The sequence below is a fragment of the Coregonus clupeaformis genome, unplaced genomic scaffold (assembly GCF_020615455.1).
Source record: "Coregonus clupeaformis isolate EN_2021a unplaced genomic scaffold, ASM2061545v1 scaf0048, whole genome shotgun sequence".
NCBI lineage: Eukaryota > Metazoa > Chordata > Actinopteri > Salmoniformes > Salmonidae > Coregonus > Coregonus clupeaformis.
In genome coordinates, this window is record NW_025533503.1 from 76,023 (window position 1) to 98,142 (window position 22,120).

The window sequence follows — 22,120 nt, forward strand, 5'->3', positions numbered from 1 at the left end:
TCTCTCTCTCTCTCTCTCTCTCTCTCTCTCTCTCTCTCTCTCTCTCTCTCTCTCTCTCTCTCTCTCTCTCTCTCTCTCTCTCTCTCTCTCTCTCTCTCTCTCTCTCTCTCTCTCTCTCTCTCTCTCCCTCTAACCCCTCCCTCCCTCTAACCCCACCCTTCTGGCAGAACCAGGAAGTCCCACAAACTTTCGTCTGAGGAAACGAAACTGATCTGAGTCTCTGTGTCGTCTGTCTGTGTGAGAGTGAACAACCGTTCAAATGGCTCAGCAGGGAGTTCTGCTGGACCAGGACCAGTTCTGTTGTTCTGTCTGTCTGGATCTACTGAAGGAGCCGGTGGTTATTCCCTGTGGACACAGTTACTGTAGGAGCTGTATTGAGGGCTGCTGGGATCAGGATGTTCTGAAAGGGGTCTGTAGCTGTCCTCAGTGCAGAGAGACCTTCACTCCAAGGCCTAATCTGAGGAAAAATAACATGTTGGCTGAAGTGGTGGAGAAACTGAAGAAGACAGGACTCAGGCTGCTCCCCCTCCTGCTCTGTGCTATGCTGGACCTGGAGATGTGGCGTGTGATGTCTGCACTGGGACCAGAAAGCGGAAAGCCCTCATGTCCTGTCTGGTGTGTCTGGCCTCTTACTGTGAGACTCACCTCCAATCTCACTATGAATCTCCTGCTTTGAAGAAGCACAAGCTGGTCAAAGCCACCGCACAACTACAGGAGAAGATCTGCTCTCATCATGACAAACTGCTGGAGGTTTACTGTCGTACCGATCAGCAGTGTATCTGTTATCAGTGTGTGATGGATGAACATAAAGGCCATGATACAGTGTCAGCTGCAGCAGAGAGGACTGAGAAACAGGTAAGACCAGAACTACTTGTTGGTGACTGTCTGATAAACAAATAATTAAAGATACAGTAGGAACTAAGGCTGTTTGAATATGAGATCATTCAAATGAAATCAATCCTCTGCAGAATAAATATGAACACAAACCTTGAGTATATTGAGTTTGATCCAAATGTATCACCATTTTCTAAAGTCAAACACTATTATCATTCTGAATGCCCTTTTATAAGTCCAAAGTTCAGCCTTAACCCTTTGATACGTGTACGCCTACCATAAAAACTATAATCTATCACATAGCAAGATAAACAAATATAATATTGGAAAGTGACTTCCTCAAGATTATATACCTTCCTCTCTATGTGCCCTATGTCACATTACTATACTATTGATCTAGTGGACAAATAAAGCTTGATAGATCATTGAAGAGTGATTCTCCACAGAGGCAGCTGGGGATGAGTCAGCAGAAGGTCCAGCAGAGATTCCAGGAGAGAGAGAAGGAGCTGAAGGAGCTCCAACAGGCTGTGGAGTCTCTCAAGGTGAGTATTGTTGACCAGAGGAGACACACCATTTCACTTCTCTCCTCCAGTCAGAGAGAGACAGGCCTCTATCTAATCCCACTGACCCCACTGTTGGAAACAGGACCCCTTTCAGAGAACACACGGCTTAATGTAACTGACGGGATATGAACCCGGGTCTACTGCGGGAGAAACCAACATCTTGGGGGTTCGATCCCCGGGACCACCCATACGTAAAAATGTGTGCACACATGACTGTAACTCGCTTTGGATAAAAGCGTCTGCTAAATGGCATATTATATATTATTATCTTACACCAAGAGGAGATTCCCTAATGGGCCGACACTGATTTTAAAGTCACAAGTGGGCTACCTCATCACATAACCATGAGTAACCATGAGTGACTCATGTCCGCTATACATTAACAGAGCTCTCTCTCTCTCTCACTCTCTCTCAATTCAATTAAATGGGCTTTATTGACATGGGAAACATGTTACATTACCAAAGCAGGTTAAATAAATAATAAACGAAAGTGAAATCAATGATCAGAAATTAACAGTAAACGTTACACAAACGTTTCAAAGTAATAGAGACATTTCAAATGTTATAATTCAAGTGAAAACAGAGTGAGTCAGACCGAGTTCTGGAGGTGAAATGGAAATGAATGAGGGAGACTTAAGTGAGGTAGAAGGTGTGGTGAATAGCTCAGAACCAGAACCTGGCATCAATGGACATGATAAAGAAGAATCTGGTGCAGTAGGAGTTACATTTTTGGAGAAAGTGGATCCATACCTTTTGGCAGATCCATTTGTGGTTTCAGGGTGGGTGGGAAAGGAGTTGGGTGCAGTTGAATCAGTGAAGGTAACCTGTAGTGGACTTGTGATATTTGTTTGTGTTTCTTCTGACCAGAGGGAGTGGGTGCTCCGTGTCACGCAACTTGGGTCATGATCTGTTTCTTGCTTTGCTCTTAGGAACAGGGCACCATTGAAAGGAGTGATTTCTGGGATAGCATTAAGTGTAGAAGTGGAGCAATTGAAGATGAAGATTCCTGGTGTTTGTGATTCCCGCCGTTTGGTGGGACGCAGACCCCGTGTTGAGCGTGGTGAAACAGAGGAGTCACTGTCAGTCCTTTTGAGTTTTGAGTCTTTACCCGATAAAGTCATGTTAGGATATATAAGTTATCCTGTTAGAGCTTTTGTGGCGAATCCACTGTGCTGATTCAGGTGCAACGTTTATGGTCATGTTGCAGCAGTTTGTAGGAGGGAGATTCCAAGATGTGGGAAGTGTGCAGGAGGGCATGGGATAGAGGTTTGTGTAGTTTCGGTGGATAAAGTTGTGTGTGTCAACTGTTGGGATGCCCATGTTGCTGGGGATTGGAAGTGTCCGGTGCGAGAGAGGTAGGTTGAGGTGGCTAGAGTCAGAGTAGTGCAGAATGTGTCATATCCTGAATATGTGAAGAAAGTAGAGGAGGATGGGTCAAGGGTGAGAGATCCTGAGAGGATCCCTGTGAGTAGTAGATCTGTGCCAGCACAGAGGGATAGGCCAACGAGTGATATATGCTTTAGTAAAGATAGCTTCTTAGCATTCATAGCAATGGTTATCAACTGTACCGCACAAATGGAACGTAAATCAAATAAAAAAGATGTTGTGGTGGCAGCTGCAGAGAAGTATTTGGGCATACAAGTTTAGACTTCAGAAGAGTTCCAGGGTTTGTTGAGTGGTGGTGTCCCGTCCTCCCAGGCCGTTGGCATGGTGCAGGAGCAGATAGGGTCAAAGTAGTGGAATGGGGTAATGGGTATTTAATGAGTTTAGGGTTAGTTGGAAGGGTGTTTTTTGTATTATTATAATTTCCCCTTTTCCCCTTTTGTATAACAAAGTATAATGGATTTATATTATAGTCCAGTTGGGGGCGGTAATGCAACATATTGGATGCCAACCGCCGTTAAACTCCAAAGAAGAAGAACCATTATATTATGGCTATGTACCGTGTTGTAACGATGTCTCTGTCTCTCTCATTCATTAACTTTCGCGGTAGTTGGTTGTGTGGGTCTCTGGTTATGAATAGGGTGCTGACAGACAATTGTAATATACTAGTAGACAAGGCAGTGGTTTTGGTTGGACAGTTGGAAAGCTTGCTGATGAGAGTGGTTTGAGGGAATTGGAGGTTGGCCCTTCTGTGGTGATAGGGGATGTTCCTCCATGGTTACTCCCAGACCCTGTTGTTGATCTAACCTTGGTAGAGAAAAGGAAATATTGGTCAGAAGTCAGTGATATAGTGAAACTGGTTGACAATTACATTGGTAGAAGTTTTTATGCTTTTTTACCTCTTTTCACAGATGGATCCAAGGACCCAGATAGTGGGCTCACAGGAGCAGGCGTTTACATTCCTGAATTTGATGTGCAGATATGTAGAAGACTAACAGATGAACTGTCAGTATACTCAGTTGAACTGTTGGCGATAATAGTTGCCCTCCAGTGGGTGGAGGACGTACAACCTGTTAGAATTATAGTATTCTCAGATTCTTTGTCTGTATTGAATAGTTTATCATCTGGTAAATCTAATAGGAGTTACCTGCTATTGGAGGTATTAATGTTATTATGGAGAATTGAGAGAATAGGTGTAGTAAAGAGATTCTGCTGGGTCCCAGCACATTCGGGTGTGGAAAGGAATGAAATTGTAGACCAGTTAGCTAAAAGAGCTTTGAAATGAGATATAATTGATATTAATGTTCCACTGGGTAGAGGTGAGGCCAAATGTAAGATCAGAGCCATTTTGATAGATGTGTGGCAGAAGAGATGGTACTCTGAGCACAAGGGCCGGCATTTATATGAATAGTTTACAGTTTCACAGAAAGGTCGATGGACCAAGATTCAAAGGTCAGATTAGGAAGGAAGAGGTGGTGTTTACTCGATTGCGCTTAGAACATTGTACATTGATCTCGTCATTACATCTGGTTGGCAAGCATGGGAATGGTTTGTGTCTGGAGGGTACGGTCGATGAAACGGTGGAGCATGTGTTGTTATATTGTTGTAAGTATGTTGAAGAGAGGGAAAGATTGAAGTGTAGGGTCATTGGGGTTGGACGGGGTTGGGGGGGTTTGGAAGGGATTTTGGGGATGGGGGAGGGTCTATTAGAAGTTAGTAGGGCTCTTCTTAATTTTCTCAGAAGTACTGAGTTAGGTAGGAGGATTTAGAAATGTTGTAAACCGTGATTGACCACACACTCCACCACACTTTAACGTTGGTTTGTGGACCGCCATTATGTCATAGAAGAAGAAGTTGGTTTTGTGGTTCGTGAGGAGGGCTACTATTCTTTTTTCTTTTGGTTCTTGCGTATTTTCTGAATGTATTTTCTCATGGTGGAGGGTTTGTTTATTGGTTTCCACTGTTTATCGTTTAGAGTTGAGCGGGGAGTAGGAGTAGGGGTAGTTTGTTAGGGCGGCGTGATGGCCTCAACCAGTGGAGAAGAAAACGCTGTCGCTCGGGTGCGTTCCGGAAAAAGGTGTGGAGGAAGTTTTGCTCATGGTCGGCGAACAGGTTGGAGCAGAACATATGCACTCTGCATCCAGAATGAACAAGGCGGTGGTCGTGTTAATGAAAAAGGTTTGTCTTGTTGCGAGTGAAATTTTTGTGAGCGGTGTGTTGTTGCAGATTTCGCCTCTTTCGACAAGAGTTGTGGTGGCTAATCAGCCTCCGTTTATTACTTACGAACAGACCGCAAGTAGTTGGTTCGTTTTGGTAATTTTGCAAGTGGTTTTCGTGTGCTCTCGGCTGGGTGGCAAGTGTAGTCCGTTAAACATGTTGTCTCTTTTCGTAGACCAATATTTCTTTCTTAACAATCTTCAAGGTTACGCAGGGGAGGGGTGGAACGCAGGGTTTGCTAGCACAGATAGTTTTGGGTGTTTCTAGTGTGGGGATGTATGGCATAATGTTAGTGCAGACAAGCGCGACCAGCCGGCAGCGGGGGCTAGGACTAGGCTGGACACAATACATTTTGAACGCCTTTTTCTGATAAAACTACTTCATTGCATCCGCCATGAAGCCCAGTTTCATAATATTACCATATGTCCCAGATGCTCGCCGTAGTTTAGAAATAATAGGGCATGTTTCACCCTGCCAGCTCCTATTAGTTGTATTGAGCTCTGTGGCACCAACTTGCCTAATGAAAGTTCTATTCCCAGCCCATTGTTCTGCGTCACAATGCCAGCTTCACTATTGCTGGTAATGAGACCAGCCCGTATTAACATTGTAGCTTCACCTCAGGTAACTTATTATTAACAAGGTTATGACTACTTGGTGAGCAAACTCACTGTTCAGCTGGGTACACGTTGTGGTGACCCACAGTGCTACGTATGGTTGGCGCATAGCAATCAAACATTAAACATTTTCTGGTCACGGTTAATCATATTTTCTTTCAGAAAAAGGTGTGTAACCTAAACAAAACGCATGTCCGTCCTCTTTTTCAAGATGTGGACGATTTTAAACAGCCATAATACATTTTTTTTCAATTAAGAAATAACCTTTACATTTTTTCTATATTACTGCTGGGTAATTTGATATGCGTCGAAATCTGTAAGTTCGTAGGCATTGAATTGAGCGAATGCTGCGCAGGTTCACTGAGTTGTAAACTAAATGGATAGGTGTAGCTCATTAATTTATAGATCTGACACAGTTGCTACCTCAGATAATGAGCCTAGCAAGTGTCGTGAATGAGGTATGTAGTACCACAGAAGGCCACAGGGAGGAGCAAGAGAGCTATAAACCTATTCATTTTTTTTGCTTTAAATACCCTAAACCTAACAATCAATCAATCAAATGTGTTTATAAAGTCATTTTTACATCAGCAGATGTCACAAAGTGCTATACAGAAACTCTAACCCTACTTATAACCTATTTTAGCCTTAACTCTAACCCCTAACCCTAATTCTAGGGTAGGGTAGCCTAGAACACGTTTATAAACTATTTTAGTAATACTTTTATGTTAGTAAATACCATTATAGTACTAAAAAGTATTTATTGTTTTTTTTTAAATAAAACCTATGTAACCTTTATTAGTCATTTTATTATATGTATTATTGCAAGGCAGAACACTTGATAAACAACACATTTGTTTTATTTTTTAAATGTGGTTTGAACTGGGTGTGACCTAGTAACCTCTATGTGAAAGTGCAGCAATTGGCATGTCATAGGTGGGGCAGGTTTGAGACTGATCTACAGAATTTATAAGAAAAATACACTTTATTTCTCAGCTGCCTCACCAATGTCTTTACGTGAATTACCATGAAGCATCAGTTATAGGCTACAAGCAGCAATATGATTGACCATAAAATAGCATGCAACCAAACACTATGTCCCATCATTTTCTAAAATTGTCACTCATTACTTCACAGTTAGCTATATATCTCGTATTAGGCCTGTGTTGCTTTTGGGAGAGCAACAAAATATGAACTATAGCAGGTATTGAACCCCGGCCAAATAATCACTAGTCAGATGCGCTAACCTCAACCCTAGTTAACATGCATTATATAAACCTTCTTAATATCTCATATTTGGAGTAAACAGCCTCGGAATAGAAAAGACGAGTGCATCTTCCAGCCCGCCAATAAATTACATCATGCAACCCTCAAGGTTAGGAAATTAACCTCATCATGCCACTCACTTGCGCAGGAGTTTTCCTGTGAGGGGGAGTGGTGGTATATCCAGGGAGAGAACTAAACTAAGCTTCTGAAATTTCATTCGTGGTCTTATGCTGCCATCTATTGGAATTATTAAGCAATTGCAGTAGTACTGAATAAAGTGTATATACTTACTAAAGTAGTAATTACTCGGAATTGCGAAATATAAAATGTTCTAGTTCATTTTATCACTTACAACCATAAAATAACAATTTATAGCATAACAAACAATGAAACTGACATTAACCAAAAACACCATACATTTAGTTAATTATATATTCAAAACAAATATATATACAGTGGGGAAAAAAAGTATTTAGTCAGCCACCAATTGTGCAAGTTCTCCCACTTAAAAAGATGAGAGAGGCCTGTAATTTTCATCATAGGTACACGTCAACTATGACAGACAAAATGAGAATTTTTTTTCCAGAAAATCACATTGTAGGATTTTTAATGAATTTATTGGCATATGATGGTGGAAAATAAGTATTTGGTCAATAACAAAAGTTTCTCAATACTTTGTTATATACCCTTTGTTGGCAATGACACAGGTCAAACGTTTTCTGTAAGTCTTCAAAAGGTTTTCACACACTGTTGCTGGTATTTTGGCCCATTCCTCCATGCAGATCTCCTCTAGAGCAGTGATGTTTTGGGGCTGTCGCTGGGCAACACGGACTTTCAACTCCCTCCAAAGATTTTCTATGGGGTTGAGATCTGGAGACTGGCTAGGCCACTCCAGGACCTTGAAATGCTTCTTACGAAGCCACTCCTTCGTTGCCCGGGCGGTGTGTTTGGGATCATTGTCATGCTGAAAGACCCAGCCACGTTTCATCTTCAATGCCCTTGCTGATGGAAGGAGGGTTTCACTCAAAATCTCACGATACATGGCCCCATTCATTCTTTCCTTTACACGGATCAGTCGTCCTGGTCCCTTTGCAGAAAAACAGCCCCAAAGCATGATGTTTCCAACCCCATGCTTCACAGTAGGTATGGTGTTCTTTGGATGCAACTCAGCATTCTTTGTCCTCCAAACATGACGAGTTGAGTTTTTACCAAAAAGTTATATTTTGGTTTCATCTGACCATATGACATTCTCCCAATCCTCTTCTGGATCATCCACATGCACTTCAGATGGGCCTGGACATGTACTGGCTTAAGCAGGGGGACACGTCTCGCACTGCAGGATTTGAGTCCCTGGCGGCGTAGTGTGTTACTGATGGTAGGCTTTGTTACTTTGGTCCCAGCTCTCTGCAGGTCATTCACTAGGTTCCCCCCCGTGTGGTTCTGGGATTTTTGCTCACCGTTCTTGTGATCATTTTGACCCCACGGGGTGAGATCTTGCGTGGAGCCCCAGATCGAGGGGAGATTATCAGTGGTCTTGTATGTCTTCCATTTCCTAATAATTGCTCCCACAGTTGATTTCTTCAAACCAAGCTGCTTACCTATTGCAGATTCAGTCTTCCCAGCCTGGTGCAGGTCTACAAGTTTGTTTTTTGGTGTCCTTTGACAGCTCTTTGGTCTTGGCCATTGTGGAGTTTGGAGTGTGACTGTTTGAGGTTGTGGACAGGTGTCTTTTATACTGATAACAAGTTCAAACAGGTGCCATTAATACAGGTAACGAGTGGAGGACAGAGGAGCCTCTTAAAGAAGAAGTTACAGGTCTGTGAGAGCCAGAAATCTTGCTTGTTTGTAGGTGACCAAATACTTATTTTCCACCATAATTTGCAAATAAATTCATTAAAAAATCCTACAATGGGATTTTCTGGATTTTTTTTTCTCAATTTGTCTGTCATAGTTGACGTGTACCTATGATGAAAATTACAGGCCTCTCTCATCTTTTTAAGTGGGAGAACTTGCACAATTGGTGGCTGACTAAATACTTTTTTCCCCACTGATATATATATATATATATATATATATATATATATATATATATATATATTTAGATGGTTGTCATTATCACCCCCTTAACATAAAGACAGACACTGGATACAGACACTGAAAATGAGCTTTCTATATAAAACTGGTAGCTCTCAAAAGAGCCTTTGCTTTGCTGAGCAGTTCGTTTTCAGGAGTGTGCTGCCTGCCTGCCTTCAGAGGAGTCTGTCTGTGAATAATGTAAAGTTAATAAGTTATTGCCACGCTTTCACAGAGGCCTAGTTTACATTTACATGTGAGTCATTTAGTAGACGCTCTTATTCAGAACGACTAGGGTTATGTGCCTAAATCTGTACAAAGGTACATCGACAGATCTTTCACCTAGTCGGCTCGGGGATTCGAACCAGCCACCTTTCGGTTACTGCCCAACGCTCTTAACCGCTAGATTACAAATCACAAAATGTTATACACAAAAAGGCAAATGGTCGTAGATAAATGGTAAGCTGGTTAAATAAAAGACTGATCTTAGAACTTTCAGACTGCCATTGTTTTGGGGAAATAGGGACATGTCTGTTTATTTCACCAATTATGTCAAATATATGTATTTATTTTAATGGTTTAAAGTTCTACACCATTTGAATCAGGATAATCTCCTTTTTGTAATGATGTAAGACTGGGCAGCGTACTCCGTTGTCATCAAACGCCCCCAATTACTTTTTGCCCTTGGAACTCTGAGCTCCCCCCCATTGTTTTCCTATGGAGAGGCATGCTGGTATATTTCGGAAAATATCTCATAATGTGTATATTTAGTTTATTTCATGTCGGACACCATTTTAATCAGTATAATCTCCTCTTTCTAATGACATCAGGTTGGGCAGCGTACTCTGCTGTCATCGATCGCTAGACCAGAAATAGTCAGAAGTTAACATTTTTTCCCTACTTCCTGGTAATGCAGACATAAGCACACTTGGCACCATCAAGGTGTGGATGTTTACTTTCTACATCAGTTGTTATTTATTACTTATTTTTTCTGTTTCATCCTAAAACAGATTGTAGTGGTGAAATAAAAAGTAGACATTTTTTGGTGCCATTTAGGGAAAATTGAATTCTAAGGATCATTCCAGTCAGAAGAGGCTCAGTGATGGTTTGCTTCAATTCATTTGCTATGGCTTCATGAGCAGAGGCAGGTTGCTGAAGACTCCGGTCGACAAAGGTTTGGTGGGCTCATCCCAGGAAATATTGGCTGTCATTGGGGAAGAGGCTCTGATCAGGGGGAAGTGCAGGGGGGCAGACTGGGGGAGGAGGAGGACGACAGTACCGTGCCAATATAGGAGGAAGAGGGGGAGGTGAGTCTGCGGGAGCGGAGGAGGAGGCCTCATTTTCAGACGGCTCATTGGATCCAGAGCTGACAGCCAGTCAGGCTGAGGGCCCAGTATATACGGTGAGAGAACTTTCTAGGTTCCTGATGGAGACTAAAGGGGAAAAAGAAGGTTCTGCTGGAGTCTTATTTGATTGATCCTGGAAGGTTTGTAAGGTCAGTACAACACGTGATGAAGAATGAGGGGTTTAGTGTCCTCTCACCCAGGAAGCGGTATAGGCTGAGAAAATGGGTCATGGGTTCTTAAGGACATGTCTTCAGAATCTGCTTAAATTGATGTTTTTTTCTGGCATGGCAGCTTTATGGGCTTCTCTACTGGTTTCTGATTGTGGTGATTTCCCTCCCATCTCTTATGGAGATTTCACGGTTAGACTTCCTTAACATGAACGGCGGCAGAGACTGGGGGAATATGTCAAACCAAAACATTTAAACATGATTATTTTAGCAAGAGACACACAGTGATGTGATTAATGAAGTGTATTGGGGGTCTGGTGGAAGGGGGCGCAGGTGCTGAGCCATGGCACAAATCTTAGTGCAGGGGTAGCAAAAGAGGTGTGTAAGGGTAGGTTGTTAGTGGTTAGAGCCAAAATCAATGACCTTGTCTTTGCTTTCATAAATGTGTCTGCACCTAGTACAGGGTGTCGTATCGATTAAATGCTGGCAATTATTGCTGATAAACAAAGGAGTCTGCTCATACTGAACTTGGATCATAAGGTTTATTCATATCACAAGATGTCAGCATAAGTGACGGATGTCATGACACCCGGAGAGCGACTTCCCAGATTGCAATGGTCGCTCTAACCTCTTCTTCGTCTAGCCCATACTTATAAACAATGCGAAAATATGGGTTGCTCCCTCTGCTGTCCAATCACCTGTCTCCCCTGGGGCGTCACCCTACAACTGGCTACTTTTGAACTAAAATAAACATTCTCTCCGATTCCACTTAAAACATTAACAACGTCATAATCTTCATATACGACATTCCCCCCTTCGAGACTAAACAGTCTCGAAAACAAACATAATTTTATTTTATTTATTTAACCTTTATTTAACCAGGAAGGGCTCATTGAGATTTAAAATCTCTTTTTCAAGAGCGTCCTGGCCAAGATAGGCAGCACCAAGTCATTACAAAAAATTACAGACAGACAACATGAAAAACTACAAGTAATCTAGTAAAAAACCATTCATGAATTCACAAGAGTATAACAATATCAAAAACAGCAAATTAAAAACATTGACAGGTCAGGGAATCAGCCTCAAAATCCTTCATCAGAGATTTAAAAACACCAATCGGGACAAGTTCTTCCAGTTTAAAATTATTTTGTAAGGTGTTCCAAGACGATGGCGCAGAGTACATAAAAGACCTTTTACCAAATTCAGTTCGGACATTTGGAACAGTTAGCAGGATAAAGTCCAGTGAACGAAGAGAGTACCCACCACATTTCTGAACAATAAAAATAGAATAGGATTATGACAAGTAACAATTAATCTTATTGAGTATCTTTAACATTAAACCAAAAACATTATTCTCTAGAGTGTAAATACCTTTCTATGAAATATGAATAAATGTTTATGAAGTGTGAATACATTACTATGAAATATGAACAAATCTTTATGGAGTGTGAGAGCGAAAAACTGTCTGGCAGCCATCGTTCCAGATATCCATCCATCAATCAAGACAGTAAAATTCTCTCACGGTCCCTCTGCCCCAGGCAACCACCTAGATACTCCAGATAAACTCATAAATCCTTATCAATGCATTTGAAACTATGATGCAATTAAATACACATGTAAGCCCCTGCAAACAAAATACTATCCAAAATGTCCACACCAAGGCTGGTCAACCCATCGGACCCTATAGTGGACTTCTATCCCTGCCTAGACTCCCTGTCCCTAAGCATTCACGAAATAAACAAAAACATCTAAGATTCCCACATGTATCCAATAACATCAAATATCATTCTACAAAAATTAATACCTAAGACTATGACACAAATTATGTATTACACATGCAAATATGTCTATATTTCATTGCAGACACTGGAATGTAGTCCACTACACTTCATCTCCCCCGTAGTCTCCTCTTCCAATGCATTGTTGATGATGGAATGGGAACCTTTCCACACCTTCCTTGTTCCATCTCCTCCAGTCATTGTCCTTTCATATTGTCCCTTCATATTGTCCTTGTTTGAGTATTTCAATCTTTACACTTTCCCCCAAATGCTTCTGGAAGAAAAGAAAAGACCAAACAGTATCTTTTGCAAAACAACATTTTCAAATTAAAACATCAATATCAACTAAGAATATAAAAATGATATATAAATGATGTATGAATCAATATAAATGATAGAATAATGAAATAGGATAATGTGATTCATTCATACACTTCCCCCCTTTCATTCATAAAATCATACTAAAATCACCCTAATATTGAAAAAAAAAAAATTAAAAATGATCAAATATTCAAAAAGGATATTTATCATCAATACTCCATCCAGTCCCACTTGTCCCTCTTCATCCAGATCAGGAACAGTCAACAACGGCATCTGAGTGTTGTCTCCAGGCATCACAACTCCAACCTATTTCAATATCATAGCTTTCTCAAAGGTCAGTAACAAATTACAAACATCACACACAGTGCTATCAAATCTGCTATTAAAATCTGAACCATTACTGCTCCTACTGGGCCTAACTGATCTTGCAACCAAGTCTTCGCTGACCATCCAGCTCCTTCAGATCTCCCAAACGCATCCCTTATATATTTCAACGCATAGTGATACTATCTGAACTATCTGGAATCAAAGTATAGCTAATATTATCAATATGATCTGCCAAAAATGTTACACCATACCATGGAAAAAGTCCCCCCTTCTCTCTTAGCCTTATCCTCCAATGATAGGCATCAAGACTATGAAATGTCGCCATGTCCCTTTTCACCCTATTTCCAAACCTAGATTCAGATTTATCTGTGTCCGGTGCTACCCCTCTTATAATGGTAGAAACTCATATGGAAGCTTCAACGTTGACATGTAACAACATCCTGTCCATCCATAGGGTAAGAATATATACGTTTTATCACCACAAGCCCTCCAACTATCTCTAAAATTCCCAATAGTCACATTGTCAGGCAAAAGCTAATCTTTTAACCATCAAAGTCCTGCTCTTCTTACTAACTGGAACATAAAAAGTAACATTATATTTCTCATTATTACCCTTAAGGTCATGCATACCCAAAGTTATCATATAATCATCACAATCTGATATTCCCATAAACATACCCCCTTACATCATATGTTTTATTAGAACAAAAACAACCTTTAGCACTCACTGGTTTCACCTCCAATGCATCAGGGTTCGCTGTTACCTGATTTTCCTTCCCATCTAACAAATTACCATAGGGTAATTCATTTAACCCAATAACACTTAAACCTAGGCTTAAACAAATGTTTTGACAATGACATTATTTTATCTGTTACTGATTGTTGCTGATACAACAGCCATGACAAAGCATAAGATTGACACATACTTGATAGAGGTCGAGCGACCGTCTCTAAAATGTTTGGTGCTGGAATTCTCAACAGACATGGACCCTCAAGATTCCTCACTGATCTTACAGAATGAGCTAGCTGCTGGAACCAAAGATTCCTACCTGCCCATCCATCTTTAATTTTCACAACAGAAGAATCAATCCCATCCATTTAGTTTCTCTCTTCCCTAACGAGCGGTACTGATCAGATACCTCTCCTTGTCTGTCATTAAAATCAAAGACCTCATCCTGTACCTCCATGATAGTATCCTTCACTATTTCAGATGAATCTATATTCTTCTCTACCACTATCTGCTTTCCTATTTTAACCCTAATAACAGTCTGTTCCTCTAAAATTGCTGCTGGAGCTATTGGTTCCCTTTTAATATAATGCGATATATTTATGGCTTTAATAACTATCAATGTTGAAAGAGTTAAATTGCTTCTCACTGTTGTTCTAATATACTGAAGTGTTAATGTCATTGTTGTTACTTCATCTATTTTCCCTAAGACTTTTAACTCCTTACTTGTATTTCCCTCTATCACCACTAGTGTCACTTTTTTAGCTCTCAGTCCTACCTCTAATCCCTGACTTTCAACCTTTTGATTATAAAAAAATACACCCACAATTACCTTGATCTTCCTGCTGGGAACTGTAAGTATAGATACTCAATCACCCTTAATCATCTCTTATCATTCAACAACGCATACTTTCTCAATGCATCTGCTCCTAACATATCTAAACTCCTACCATATCTATCTTCCCACTAAACTCTAAAATGTCCTTCACTCCTGTTCTCTCTCTCTTACTATTAACTTTGAAACTTAGCTTACTGTCTTAGAGTTCCTTCAACCCTAGTTCTCCTAACTTTTTTAATCTAATCTTTTCTCCTAACCTTTAAAAACCTTTTCCACTGATTTATTCACAAAATCCCTTTACCACCAAATTTTTTAGAATATGTGATCGGGGAAGTCCCCCACCTGCTTCTGACTTCTTTACACACAGACTTGGCAAACGACTAAACACCTTTTAGCCTAGTTTGAAATCTCTTGGTGTAGGAATGTAACCAAGAATAACAGTCACCCCTTTTAACTTTATTCTTCAGACAGATTGTCTAATAGGCAGTCTAATAGATTATCATCCTTCCTATGATATTATCTTTTTAAGCAAATATGATTCCCAAAAACCCTATTATTTTTAAAATCTTCTACCAGACAGCCGTCTAGTGTACATCTTATTGTACAGTTCAATTTACACAATGCATATCTTTCCCACAATGCATAGGTATATGTTCTAATATTAGTATGTCTATTTTAATTTCTCTTTGATTTTTTATAGAAGAGCTCAATTGGTTCCTTAAGAGTAATTAGCTGTTTTACTACCTCAAATCCCTATCCCAATTAGTCAATTTTACATAGTGAGATGTTTAACCTCTTTAGGCTCAACACAGATAAAAGCTTTTCCACTATTCACTATCACTTCTCATAGTCCCCTGTTTTTACTTCAATTGTTAGATATTTTCTCTTCTTCTCTAATCGATGCTATCAGCTGACACCCCCCTTCGTATCTTCTAGGCTCTAGAATCCTTAGGGTTCACCTGGAGAACAGGTGATCTTCACTTGCTCCTTTATCTTCCTCAGAAATTTCCTCTGTTGTTTCCTCCTGGCGCATTGCACTCACAGGTAAAGTAACCAACCTGTCCACAATTAAAACACTCTTCTGAAAGTTGCTGGAAGTGTAGCTGAAATCTTCCTCCTCCTTCTAAACCTTCTCGTCCTCTTCCTCTCCAACTCTGTGTCTGTCCAGAAACTGGCTGTGGATATGAAACACCTGGTACCGCCCTTGGTGGCTGGTACAATTGCGGTTGGCCTTGTTCAGTTGAAGCTGTAGCAGTGATTGTTGATTTGGTTCACTCTGATTCTTCATAACCAAAGCTTCTCTTCTCTTCACCAGTTGTATGATTGAGTTTTTTTGAGAGTTTCTTCTTCTTGTTCTTTCTTGTTGTTGACATATCAGGATTCTTCAACAGCTTATATTCTAAGTTCTGTCCTCGACATATCATCTTCCATCATCTTCTTACTAGTGGCCTTTTTCCTTGGCCTCACTGTATTCTTCTCTTAGTTTCCGGACATCTCGGTTTTTCTTACTTCTGGAGTTTTGGATTCATCTTTCTGGTCGTTTCTGCTTGTCCTCTATCTATTATTCGTTCATCTTCATCTCTGATGCAATAATCACCCTCCTGGATGATCACTGGAAGCTGAGGATAAACATCTCTAAGCTCTACTTCCTTCTCATAAGGTGGGTGTCTTTTTGCTGAATCCGTGTGTGAGAAAGGTGTACTAACTTCTGCCATTAGTTTTTCTGTCGCCTTCTCTTCTTCCTTTAGCATTTTCTCTATACCTTTGTTTATCTTATCGCTGGAATCTTTTATCAGTTTTTGTTTGAGAATGAAGGGCAACTTTTGTTTCATTTGCCGGATAACCTAGCACTACTTTAGTTAAAGGATTACTATTTTGTACTATATCAACAGGTGTAATCACCTTCATAGCCTTGCTGTCCTTTCTCCCCTTGTACCAACCCTTTTATATTCCTTTATTGTGAATTATTTTATTTTAGACTATATAGCCTATGGCTTCCCCCCTTTAATTATTAATATAAACCAAACAATCAATCAACAAAAATATGGATTTAAAAAAAAATCAATTTAAAATTTTATTCAAAAAATATTTTTAATTAAAATAAAAAAATCAATTAAAAAATCAATTAAAAATTATGAATAATTAAAACAATTTTTTTTATTTCTATATCCTATCTTACCAATGTATCAATTAGTGGCTATCTTACCACAACCCATCAGGAAAGAAAATGCAAGTAGTCAATTTCAGACTACAATCCCAAAAACAAAGCATCTAACCCTACAATCACTACAATACCCATAAACCCCCTTGCTTTATAAGCACCCAATTATTTTAATTTTACAGAATAATGTCAGTACTTGATTTCCAACACAACCCCTAATCAAGCCAAGTGATGCACAGAAACTCCAAAATGCAAATTTTATTCAAATGATCAGTCTGTTGCCAAGCCTCTGTGAAATTGTCATAACATCAAATATCCTGTAGGGGAAGATTTTGTAAACAGACCAGTACCAAAACCTTTTGACTCGATCCCGTCACGTGATGTCACGTCCGCACCTCTCTTTCTTTCTCCCTCTCTCTCTCCTCTCGCCACGTCCTATCGTTCCTCTCATATGACAAAAGAACAGAGACACAGAAAAAGATTTTAGTAGTTAATGCAATCACTGAGTTATTTCAACCATATTCAATATTCCCCCACTCACATTCGCTCTAAGACTTAACTCAGGACTAAATAGATCGCTCAAAAACATTTTTATTTTATTTATTTATTTAATTATTTTTATTTTTGATCCGTCAACATATCTCTCTCATTTTATCCATTCAATAGGTCACAAAAACAGTTTCATCTTTAACCAACAGCCGATGTAACAACCAAAATACACCATTAGACTCTAAATGTCTAATTCTTTGTTCCTTTTTGTTTGTCTCAGCCTCCACGCAACACAGTGTAACAGAGGAGTGACCTATTTACCCAAAATCCCCTTGTTGTAGTTTTAGTAAACAACGTGTTGTAGTTTAGTACCGTAAACCAACGTCTCATAATCTCGTGCCATAAACTCCCCCGTTTTGTAGTGTAGTGTCGTAAAATTAAACGTGTTGTAGTTTAGCAAAATCACACTCATGCGCGATACATTCAAAAATACTTTTTCACCGTGGAAGGGAGATTCTTAGCTCTCTCCCCAACCCAAATAGCCAGTTAACAGTCCTGCTGTACCTCCGTTTTCCCCTCATAGTCAAACAATAACACTTAACAGAGCTCACACTTGCATAGAACTCTGAATTCTACACACACAAACATAATTTAAGAGGCTTTATTCCATCGCAATGGCCCCCTTAGGTCACACGTTAACATGTAGCACGCAACACAATTAGCATTAGCATTTAGCATTAGCCTTTATGTACAATGTGGCATGAAACACAACCAGCATTTAGCATTAGCATTAGCATTAGCCTCTAGCTAACCTGTGGCTTGCAACACGTAACAGGTACCCTGCACTGCCCTTTTCTTTGTCTTATTCTCTACCGTTTGTGATGGCGTGAGTTCAATGACCATCTACTGAGAGATTACCCCTAGCAGACACCCCGTCGGATGAAAGATGAGCAATAATCACAATCAGATAAATTCCATCAACCCAAGTTTTTTAGAACCCACCTAATACCCATCTAACGCGCAAGAGGATTTTCGGCCCATCCTGGATGGCCCTCCCTGGGGTCTTACACGGTGCAGTGCCCTAATGTATACGTATATCTGCCTTGTACATCTGCCTTTATCCCTACCATCGATTGCTCTAAAATTCCAAGCCTACTCTCCCCCCTTTTGCACTGTCTACCAGTGCAACAATTTATAATGATTAGCCAGACCCCCAGTTCTCAGCAATAATCGCCACACGTGGCACATTTCGGTCCTAATGGTACATTTCTCCAGTGCACAATCACATAGCATCCAAACTAACAAACTTCCGAGCGGTGAGGAAAAAACTCACCCCTTTTCTGGCCATGACTTCAGAACGAGTTAGCTTGGCGGCAACGAATGAAACAAAGAAGAGATGCAGACCAGCCCCACGTTGGGCGCCATTTGTCGTATCGAGTAAATGCTGGCAATTATTGCTGATAAACAAAGGAGTCTGCTCATACTGAACTTGGATCATAAGGTTTATTCATATCACAAGATGTCAGCATAAGTGATGGATGTCATGACACCCGTAGAGCGACTTCCCAGATTGCAATGGTCGCTCTTACCTCTTCTTCGTCTAGCCCATACTTATAAACAATGCGAAAATATGGGTTGCTCCCTCTGCTGTCCAATCACCTGTCTCCCCTGGGGCGTCACCCTACAACTGGCTACTTTTGAACTAAAATAAACATTCTCTCCGATTCCACTTAAAACATTAACAACGTCATAATCTTCGTATACGACAAGGGCTCAGTTCTCTGTTTCACCAGGGCCCAGGCAGGTGTCCTATTGGAAATTCAATGTAAAGCTCTTCCAAGATGTCACTTTTTGCTCAAACTTCCAAGGCTTTTGGGAGAGGTGGGGACAGCAGAAGGGGGAGTTTGAGTCTCTCAGTCAGTGGTGGGACGTAGGGAAAGCACAGATTCAGGTTTTCAGTCAGCAGTATACATATTTTTCCTCTTCAGAGGCCAGGAGAGTACTGGGGGAGCTTGAGTGGTTCATAAGTGAGGTGGAGGCTGAGCTGGTGGGGCAAGGTAGGGTGGGGCTGCAAGATAATCTATCTGAACTACGCAGGGACCTAGTGGCTTTCATTTCAGAGAAAGCAAAAGGATCACTTGTAAGTTTTTCCATGTTGAGGGAGATGGATGCTCCCAGTTCTTTTGGGTTGGAGAAACAGAGTGGGGAAACCAAGAAAATCCATTGTTTACGTTTGTCTGATGGGCGTGTAACTTCTGTTGTGGGGAGATGAGGGAGCCTCATGGGTGGGTAACTTCTGTTGTGGGGAGATGAGGGAACCTGATGGGTGGGTAACTTCTGTTGTGAGGAGATGAGGCTGTGGAGTTGTACTCTGATTTATAAAGGGCAGAACTCTGTGATCCTGGGTGTTCTCAGGTTCTGCTCACAGACCTTTACAAACTCTCTCTGTCACAGAGAAATTAAATAGACATTTCCCAGGCCTTTCACAAACTCTCAGCTGCTGTCTCTCAGACGGTCTGCCTGTGGATTTTTTATAAAAAGTTCTGGGGAATTATTTTACAGGATGTGTGTTGCGTGAGTGCGTCGGGGTGGGGGAGCTGTCGCTAAGCTGTAGACGGGAGGCTTTGACTCTCCTGCCCAAAAAAGGGGATTTGAGCGACTTAAAGAACTGGAGGCCTGTGGCATTGCTCTGTTTGGACTATAAGGTCTTTACCAAGGTCCTCGTTAACAGACTCAAGTCCCACCTGGACTCTATTGTACACAAGGACCAAACGTACTGTGTACCAGGGACGCTCAAACACAGACAATCTGTTCATAATCAGGAGAAAGCCTTTGATAGGGTGGACCATGAATATCTGTTCAATGTGTTGTTTTGGTTGTGGGGAGAATTTTGTGGCCTGTGTTCAAATGTTGTACGCTGGGGCTTCAAGTATGGTCAAGGTGTGGGGAGGGCTCAGTAGGCCAGTCTGGGTAGGGAGGGGCATTCACCAGGGACAGTTCCATCATTCTGACTCAAAGTGGCGCAGAGGCTACTGTACCGCACGGAGGTGGGCTGGAGGGAACCAGCATGTGCTCTGTTGAGGAGGGCTGGTGGTTTGGGGCTGGATCAGCAGCTCTTCATCATGCGGCAGGAGAGACTCAATACAGCAGGGGTCTCTGATTTCTATGCTGCAGTACTGAGGGCCTGGCAGCTGCTGAGGCCCACACCAGAGGGGGGTGTGGTGCCTGGGCCATGGGTATGGGAGGAGCCCATCTTCCACAACCCACTGATCCTGTTGAGGTCCACTCATTCAGCCATCCTGCAGGGACCTTTAATGGCAGCAGGCATCATGAGACTAGCAGACCTGCGGCTGCCGGGAGGGGTGGAAAACCCCCCAAGAGTCGGCACAGCAGGCGGGACTAACGTCTCTTAGGCTGCTGGAGAGAGTCATGGGGGAGGTCCAGGAGGCTCTGCCTGACCCAGTGAGGAGGGGGCTGGATCAGCCTGAGGAGGGGCCACCACCGTTTCCACCACTGCAAGTGACAGCAGAGACTGGGGACTGGCAGTAGAGTCCGGAGGACTTACTGACTTTTAACACTCTGAGCCTGGGGGAGTTTGAGGAGGTGGGGGGTAAGGTGCTGTACACCCACAGTGTCAAGGTTAGACACATCAGGAGCTTAGCGGGAGTGAAGGGGCATCAGTGGCAGGGGGTTGTGGGGGCTGAGAGCATGGCAGGGTATAGGTGGAGGGTGCTCTATAAGCTCCCATTGCTGGAAAGGTCAGGCGTCCTCCAGTGGAGGGTATTACATGGAGCCCTGGACACCAATAGCTGGTGGGCTTGGGTTGACCTGGGAGTTGGGGAGGGGTGTCCGTTTTCTGCAATGACAGACTGTTCATCATGTTTTTTCTGTGTTGCCAGGGTAATGCCATTACTGTTGACGCCTTAGGGTTGAGTTTGAGTTGTACAAAATGATCAACAGTGTAGAGATGTTTCAGGAGGTATGGGGGCTCAGGGGGGCTGTCTGTACGGCTGGAGAGGAGGGGTTGGATGGACGGTTGGAATGTGGTGCTGGATGGTGTATTGTACTGTGGTGTTGGGTACTGGATAATGTGATTGTGTGGAGGTTGTGGTGTCACGCAATGTGTTTTTAGGGGTGGGGATGTTAGTGTAATGAGGATGGCTCATTAAAGTAAGACAAGTCTCTCTCTCTCTCTCTCTCTCTCTCTCTTAACAGAGCTCTGCACAGGCAGCAGTGGAGGACAGTGATAAGATCTTTACCGAGCTGATCCGCTCCATTGAGAAAAGGCGCTCTGAGGTGAAGGAGCTGATCAGAGCCCAAGAGAAGGCTCTAGTGAGTCAAGCTGAAGGACTCCTGGAGCAACTGGAGCAGGAGATAGCTGAGCTGAGGAAGAGAAGCACTGAGCTGGAGCAGCTCTCACACACAGAGGATCACATCCATTTCCTCCAGGTAACTCAACTGCCTTGATACATGTGATATGAAATTAAAACTCTCAATCATTTGGTTCTGTTCCCTCTCACTCTCTCTCTCTCTCCCTCTCTCTCTCCAGAGTTATCAGTCTCTCTCCAGTACCAGTGTATCTTCAGACTTACCCAGCATCGTTGTCCGTCCTCTTCAGTACTTTGGAGATGTGAGTAAGACTGTGTCTGAACTGAGAGAGAAACTAGAAGACGTCCTTAACGGAGAATGGACCAAGATCTCCACTACAGGTGTGTTGAAAATAATAAGAACATCAACTTTAGACCATTGAAAGTTCCCTACTAGTCATATACATGTGGAATATGGTATGATGATAACATTCCCTCTCTCTGTGAATGTGCTTGTGTGTCTGTAGTGAATATAGTGGAGGTTGTACTGCCTCCAGAGCCCAAGACAAGAGAACAGTTCTTACAATGTGAGTCTCTTTATTCTGAAGTAACTAACAGTCTCTTTTTACTGACACTCCTAACAATCCCTCTAGAAATATATAGCAATAGTAGATCTAATCAAAGACTGGGTATCTATCTGACTCCTCATATT

At 41.7% G+C, this 22,120-nt stretch overlaps 1 pseudogene; it reads left to right on the forward strand.

The window, feature by feature from the left end:
* Positions 1 to 259: 259 nt before the first annotated feature.
* On the forward strand, positions 260 to 21,544 carry LOC123483232 (annotated as a pseudogene).
* The last annotated feature ends 576 nt before the right edge of the window (positions 21,545 to 22,120 follow it).